The sequence below is a fragment of the Meriones unguiculatus genome, chromosome 14, assembly GCF_030254825.1.
Source record: "Meriones unguiculatus strain TT.TT164.6M chromosome 14, Bangor_MerUng_6.1, whole genome shotgun sequence".
NCBI lineage: Eukaryota > Metazoa > Chordata > Mammalia > Rodentia > Muridae > Meriones > Meriones unguiculatus.
Window position 1 is genome coordinate 41697135 of NC_083361.1, and position 6286 is coordinate 41703420.

Below are 6286 nucleotides of genomic sequence, written 5' to 3' on the forward strand. Positions count from 1 at the left end.
GCAACCTCTTGTTTATCTTCTTTAGGTGGACAGATTTTAGTATGTTTATCTTATCATGTAGGTCTAGTATTCACTTATAAGTGAGTATATACCATGTGTGTCTTTCTGCGTCTGGGATACCTCACTCAGGATGATCTTTCTAGATCCCACCATTTGCCTGTAAATTTCATGATCTCCTTGTTTTTAATTGCTAGCAGTATTCCATTGTGTAAATGTACCACAGTCTCTCTATCCATTCCTCTGTTGAGGGACATCTAGGTTTTTTCCAGGTTCTGGCTATTATGAATAAAGCTGCTACAAACATGGTTGAGCAGATGTCCTTGTATACTTGAGCATAGTTTGCATATATGCCTTGGAGAAGTATAGCTGGATTTTGAGGTAGCACTATTCCTAATTGTCTGAGAAAGCACCAGATTGATTACCAAAGTGCTTGTACAAGTTTACATTCCCACCAGCAATGGAGGAGGGTTCCCCTTTCTCCATGTCCTCTCCAGCATGTGTTGTCATTTGAGTTTTTGATTTTAGCCATTTTGATTGGTGTAAGGTGAAAACTCAGGGTCATTTTGATTAACATTTCCCTGATGGCTAAGAATGATGAGTCAGATATTTGGTTTGTTGGTGTTTAATTTATTGAGTTCTTTATATATTTTTGACATTACTCCCTGTCAGATGTAGGGTTGGTGAAGATATTTAACCATTCTGTAGGCTTTAATTTTGTCCTATTGACAGTGTACTTTGCATTACAAAAGATTATCAGTTTTATGAGGTCCCATTTATTTATTGTTGGTCTTAATGTCTGAGCTGTTGCTGTTCTGATAACAAAGTTGTCTCTTATACCAATGAGTTCAAGGTTCCAACTTTTTCTTTTTTAAAAAAAAATCTTATTAATTACACTTTATTCACTTTGTATCCCCCTTGTGGTTCTCTCCCTCCTCCTGTCCCAATCCCTCCCTTCCTCCACCCTCTGCATGCATGCCTCTCCCCAAGTCCACTGAAAGGGAAGGACTTCTTTTCCTTCCTTCTGATCCTAGTCAATTAGGTCTCATCAGAAGTGGCGGCATTGTCTTCTTCTGTGGCCTGATAATGCCTCTTCACCCTTAGAGGGAGGTAATTAAAGAACAGGCCAATCAGTTCATGTCAGAGACAGTCCCTCTTCCTATTACAATGGAACCCACTTAGATACTGAACTGCCATGGGCTACATCTGTGCAGGGGTCTTAGGTTATCTCCATGCATAGTCCTTGGTTGGAGTATCAGTCTCAGGAAAGACCCCTGTGCTCAGATTTTTTGGTTCTGTTGCTCTCCTTATGGAGTTCCTGTCCTCTCCAGATCTTGCTGTTTCCCACTTCATTCCTAAGATTCCCTGCACTCTGCCCAAAGGTTGCCCGTAAGTCTCAGTATCTACATTGATAGTCTGCAGTCCAGAGCCTTTAGAGGTCATCTTTGTCAGGCTCCTGACTGGTTCCCTCTTTTCTCCTTCTTTTGATGTCTATCCTCTTTACCTTTATGGATAGGAATTGAGCATTTTAGCAAGAGCTCTCCCTCCTGATTAATTTTTCAGGTATACAGATTTTAGTAGGTTTATTCTATATTATATGTCTATATGAGTGAGTATATATCATGTGTGTCTTTCTGCTTCTGGGATAGCTCATTCAGGATGATCTTTTCCAGATCCCACCATTTACCTGCAAATTTCATAATTTCCTTGTTTTTTATTGCTGAGTAATATTCCATTGTGTAGATATACCACAATTTCTGTATCCATTCCTCCACTGAGGGGAATCTGAGCTGTTTCCATATTCTGGCTATTACAAATAAGGCTGCGAAAAACATGGTTGAGCAAATGTCCTTATTGTGTACTTGAGCCTCTTTTGGGTATATGCCCAGGAGTGGTATGGCTGGATCTTGAGGAAGCGCTATTCCTAGTTATCTGAGGGAGCACCAGATTGCTTTCCAGAGTGATTGGACAAGTTTACATTCCCAACAGCAGTGGAAGAGGGTTCTCCTTTCTCCACAACCTCTCCAGCATGTGTTGTCTCTTGTGTTTTTTACCTTAGCCATTCTGATGGGTGTAAGGTGAAAAGGTCTCGGGGAAAAATTACCCAGTTTCAGCAGATGCCCAGGCACCCAATCGCCAGAAAGGCAGAAAGGCAGAGCCATGAAAGTCTGTGCCTGCCTGTCCTACTAGCCAGAAATGCTGTCCCCAAAGCAAAGACTGGGTGTCCCTGTCAGGAGGAAACCCCACAGCGTGGGGATCATCTGGTCCAATGCTCCAGAATCCCAGCTTCAGAAGACTTTCTGGATTTACTCAGACTCTAGGCTCTAGCCTTCTACTGCAGGAAGGAGCTCAGTGCTCACCTGCCATTATTGAGCACTGCTAGGACACAGGGGCACAAAGCTGCATCCTCAGACCTACAAAACCAGAGCTCCATTACAGAAGCCCTCAGATACTGCTCCAAGGTTCAACCTGTTATCCCTAATTAAACTGACATTCTGTGGGAATCCCTAGTTCTTCAAGAGGGCTGCACCCAACAATTTCACCTTAAGAGCAACCGCTGCTGCTCACTAAATTCAGAGCAAGAAACCCAGCAGCAGGGAAGTTATCACCAGGACTTCTCCTGATGAGAGGAGAGTCTTCCTGAACATGACAGTTACTACACCAGTCCATATGCCTGGTTGGGAGACTTTTAATGACTGTTTCTATTTCCTTAGGTGTTACAGGGCTCTTTATATTGTTAATCTGAACTTGATTTAAGTTCAGTAGGTGGAATCTCTTCCAGTTTATTTAGTCCAATCTTACACAGAAGTTTTTGAAGTAAAAGCAAATGATATTGTGTACTTGAGCCTCTTTTGGATATATGCCTAAGAGTGGTATGGCTGGATCTTGAGGAAACGCTATTCCTATTTGTCTGAGAAAGCGCAAAATTGATTTCCAGAGTGGTTGTACAAGTTTACATTCCCACCAGCAGTGGAGGAGGGTTCCCCTTTCTCCACAACCTCTCCAACAAGTATTGTCACTTGAGTTTTTCATCTTGGCCATTCTGATGGGTGTAAGGTGAAATCTCAGGGTTGCTTTGATTTGCATTTCCCTAATGGCTAATGAGGTTGAGCATTTCTTTAAGTGATTCTCTGCCATTTGATATTCCTCTACAGAGAGTTCTCTGTTTAGCTCTGTTCCCCATTTTTTAATTGGATTACTTGGTTTGCTGCTTGTCAGTCCTTTATATATGCTGAATATTAGCCCTCTGTCAGATAAAGGGTTGGTGATGATTCTTTCTCAATCTGTAGGCAGTCGTTTTGTTTTGATGATGGTGTTTTTTGCTTTATAGAAGCTTTTTGGTTTTCATCAGGTTCCATTTATTGATTGTTGCTCTTAGAGCCTGTGCTGTTGGTGTCCTGTTCAGGAAGTTGTCTCCTGTGCCAATGAGTTCTATGATATTCTCCACTTTTTTTTCTAGCCGATTTAATGTGTCTGGTTTTATGTTGAGGTCTTTGATCCACTTGGACTTCAGTTTAATGCAGGGTGATAAGTATGGATCTATTTTTAATTTTCTCCAAGTAGACATCCAGTTGGACCAGCACCATTTATTGAAGATGCTCTCTTTTTTCCATTGTATGGTTTGCTCAACCATGTTTGTAGCAGCCTTATTTGTAATAGCCAGAAGCTGGAAACAGCCCAGATGCCCCTCAACTGAAGAATGGATGCAGAAATTGTGGTACATCTACACAATGGAGTATTACTCTGCAATGAAAAATAAGGAAATCATGAAATTTGCAGGTAAATGGTGAGACCTGGAAAGGATCTTCCTGAGTGAGCTGTCCCTGAAGCAGAAAGACACACATGGTATATATTCACTCATATAGACTTATAGGATAAACCTACTAAAATCTGTACATGTAAAGAAACTAATCAAGAGAGAGGACCCTGACTAAAAGACTCAATCCCCATCCCAAAATGCAAAGAGGATAGACATCAGAAGAAGGAGAAAGCAGGAAACAACCTAAGAACCTGCCACAGAGGGCCTCTGAAAGACTCTGCCCTGCAGACTATCAAAGCAGATGATGAGACTTTAAGGCCAACTGTTGGGCAGAGTGCATGGAATCTTATGTAAGAAGTGGGAAATAGCAGGTTAGGGAGAGGACAGGAACCCCACAAGGAGAGCAACAGAACAAGAAAATTTGAACAAAGGGGTCTTCCCAGAGACTCATACTCCAACCAAGTACCAGGCATGGAGATAACCTAGAACCCCTGAGCACAGATGTAATCCATGGCAGTTTATTGTCTAAGTGGGTTACATAGTAATGGGAAGAGGGACGGTCTCTGACACAATCTGATTGGCCTGCTCTTTGATCACCTCCCCCTAACGAGGAAGCAGCCTTACCAGGCCACAAAAGATATCAATGCAGCCACTCCTGATGAGGATCTGATAGACTAAGATCAGAAGGAAGGAGAGGAGGACCTCCCCTATCAGTGGACTTGGGGAGGGGCATACGTGAAAAAGGGGGAGGGAGGGTGGGATCGGGAGGGGAGGGAGGAGGGGCTTATGGGGGATTACAAAGTGAATAAAGTGTAAAAAAATTAAAATAAATAAATAAATACAATTAAAAAAGCAAATGATATTTGGTTTTCCTTAGTATCTGTTGTTATGTCCCCTTTTCATTTCTAGCTTTGTTGATTTGGATAGTGTCTCTCTGTCTTTGAGTTAGTTTGTCTGAGGGTTTGTCTATCTTGTTGGTTTTCTCAAAGAACCAGCTCTTGATTTTTTTAATTTTTTGTTTGTTTTTATTTCTTTGTATTGTTCTCTTTGTTTCTAATTTATTGATTTCAGCCATGAATTTGATTATTTCCCTCAATGTACTCTTCTTGGATATGTTTTCTTCTTCAACTTTTTTTTTCCTAGAGCTTTCAGTTGTGATTTTTAAATTGCAAATATGAGATCTCTCCAATTTCTTTATGAAGACACTTAGTGTTTCATAAACACTAAGTGTTTATTAACACTGCTTTCCCTGTATACCATAAGTTTTGGTATATTGTGCCTTACATTGTCATTTAGTTCTAGAGAATATTTGGTTTGTTTCTTTATTTCCTCTGTGACCAAGTGGTCATTGTGTAGAGAGTTGTTTGGTTTCCATGAGTTTGTAGACTTTCTGTTGTTGTTAATCCATTGTAGCTTGATAAAATACAGAGTTATTTCAATTTTCTTGTACTGTTAAAGCTTGCTTTGTGTCTGACTATAGGGTATATTTTGGAGAAGGTGCTGTGAGGTGCTGAGAAGGCTTATATTCTGTTCAGACTGAGTATTCTACATCTATCAGTAAGGTCCATTGACTTATAACATGGGTTAGTTTCATTATTTCTCTGTTTAGTTTCTGTCTCGATGACCTCTTCATTGGGGAGAGAGGAATGTTGAAGTCTCCTATTATTTATGTGTGGGTTTGATATGTGATTTAAGCTTTAGCAATGTTTCTATTACAAATGTTGGGCTCTTGCATTTGGGGCACATATGTTTAGAACTGAGAAGTCATCTTGGAAGATTTTTCATTGATCAAGGTGTCCTCCATCACTTTTAATTAATTTTTAATATCTATTTTATTAGATATTAGAATGGCTGTTCCAGCTTGCTAAATGGATCTATTTTCTTGGAAAACATTTTTCCAGCCCTATACTGTGAGTTAATGTCTATCTTTGATGCTGAGTTAATGTTTCTTGTAAGCAGTAAAATGATGAATCTTGTTTTTTCATCCATTCTGTTAGCCTGTGTCTTTTTATGGAGAATTGAGTCCATTGATGTTGAGAGATATTAATGAACAGTGATTATTAATTCCTGTTATTTTGATGTTGCGGCTAGTTTCAGTTTGTTTGTTTGTTTGTTTGTTTGTTTTTACTTCCCTTCTTTTATTTTTGCTGCTGTGGAATTATTTTCTTTCTTATCTTGGGTATAGTTAACCTACTTGTGGTAGAGGTTTCATTCTAGGATCTTCTGTAAGCCTGGATTTGTGGATACATGTTGTTTAAATGTGATTATGTCTTAGAATATCTTGTTTGTCAATCTATGCTGATTGAGTTTTTCTGGGTATAATAGTCTAGGCTGACAACTGTGGTCTCTTACAGTGTGCAAGACATCTGTCCAGGCCCTTCTGGCTTTCAAAGTTCTCTTGAGAATTCGGGTGTAATTCTGACGAGTCTGACTTTGTAAGTTACTTAGCCTTTTCCCCTTGTGTCCTTTAATATTCTTTCTTTTTTTTCTGTAGATTTAATGTTTTGGTTATTATGTGACAGGATGATG